This window comes from Seriola lalandi, unplaced genomic scaffold (genome assembly GCF_002814215.2).
Source record: "Seriola lalandi dorsalis isolate HSWRI2012SDOR001 ecotype SW California unplaced genomic scaffold, Sedor1 jcf7180002003663, whole genome shotgun sequence".
Taxonomy (NCBI): Eukaryota; Metazoa; Chordata; class Actinopteri; order Carangiformes; family Carangidae; genus Seriola; species Seriola lalandi.
Genome location: NW_019474318.1, coordinates 1 through 1,718, shown reverse-complemented (window position 1 = coordinate 1,718; position 1,718 = coordinate 1). Strand labels below are relative to the sequence as shown.

General features: G+C 46.0%; 1 long non-coding RNA gene across 1 annotated transcript; it reads left to right on the top strand.

Moving 5' to 3' along the window:
* The first annotated feature begins 13 nt into the window (after positions 1–13).
* Positions 14–1,675, top strand: LOC111667757 (uncharacterized). Its single transcript, XR_002761685.1, has 3 exons — positions 14–166; positions 1,430–1,504; positions 1,588–1,675. It is a non-coding gene; the product is annotated as an uncharacterized LOC111667757 (long non-coding RNA).
* Positions 1,676–1,718: the final 43 nt, after the last annotated feature.

Sequence of the window (1,718 nt, the reverse complement as noted above, 5' to 3'; positions counted from 1 at the left end):
CCTCCCAGTGACCACTGACCCTCCGTCAGGTGTGACTGTGAGTCGTGTCGGGCAGTTGGAAGACCAGCTGAGTGTTCGCTGGGAGGCCCCGCCTGCTCTCAAAGACTTCCTGTTTCAGGCCAAATACCAGATCCGCTACAGACTGGAGGACAGCCAAGACTGGAAGGTAAAGGACACAAGGACACACAGTTATAAAGACAAATTATACAGATTAATCTGCTCTCTCTTTTTGTCTCTCGCACTCAAACGGACGCATATCACTGCAGCGCTGTTCCAGCTGTTTCTCATCCTCATGCTGTAATCACCTCTAATCTAGTCTGATTGAAACCTTCTCCGCCAGATGAGTTAATAGTTGGGCCGGTCAAAAACTTTCATAAGTCATAAATCTAGAAGTCGGGTTCTGATCGGGAGAAAAACACAGGCCAGAGCCACTGTGTATACCTCTTTTTAAGCTTTTAATGAATGAAAAATACAGTGTAAAACGTTCAGCTATGCAGATGGTGCTTTCCAGAATTCACTCGAGTCCTCTGGGTAAGAGTGAAGATTCTCCAGTAATTAAGGGGGAATTACACAGATGTAATATAAGCAAGTCTTTGCTCGCAAAGTAGAGACAGAAAAGAAAAGGGGAGTGGAGCGGCGGTAGAAGGATGGGACCATTTTTCGGAGGAGGAGAGAGGAGACTTAAATCCAAGTGGCTTTAAGGGTTTGGTAGTGAAAACAGAACGCTGTAACCAGCCTTAATCATGAGGTCATGCTGAGGAATGGAGGGATACATCTCAACTGTTAATGTCTTCAATATGGCCGTAAAAAAACGCTCAGCGGTGACTTCTGCCGATTTGGCCTCCCCACGTCACATCATTAGCCCTCTGATGCCTGTAATTTCCGTGTTCTGTTTTCTGTTGGAGTCGCCCTTAACAAGTGTTTACAGACTGAATGCCAGAGAGAAAGTGGGGGCTATTAGACAAGATTATTAACTGCAGTATGTGTGTGTGTGTGTGTGTGTGTGTGTGTGTGTGTGTGTGTGTGTGTGTGTGTGTATGTGTTTCTTTCTCTGCATCTATTTGCCTGTCTTTATTTTTGCTGTCTGTATGTTTGTGTGAGTACCTGTGCACGCTCCTGTGTGCGCGTGTGTGTGCATGTGTCTGTGTGTGTCCCAGCATATCCAGCCCTATAATAAGTAATAGAGAGCAGATTTTACCCAGCGAGCACGATATCATTAAAATATTTTCATAAACATGCTGATCAGGAGCCACCAAACAATGTGGTGTGCATGCATGTTTAGGTCTGTACATGGTTTGTGGTTGTGTTTTCTTGATTCTGCCCTGTGTTTTAGTTTATACTTGTTGTTATTTAATACTGCGGTCAGACCTCCAGTGCTCAACTCCGTGTTTGTCCCTTTTGCTTTTCTTTTTTGTTGTCTGTCATGTAGGTGATGGATGACGTCGGGAACCAGACTTCTTGTAGACTGGCTGGACTGAGACCAGGGACTGTGTATTTTGTCCAGGTATGGTGTGGATACGTGTGTCCACGTGTTAATGATAATGTTGGTCTGTGTTTCAGAGCCTCAAAATGTTTTATTTTCTGCAGGTCCGCTGTAACCCCGTGGGCATCTATGGCTCTCGCAAAGCTGGAATCTGGAGCGAGTGGAGCCATCCCACGGCTGCATCCACACCCCACAGCGGTGAGCGCACACTCATACGCACACAGTGCATCTCACT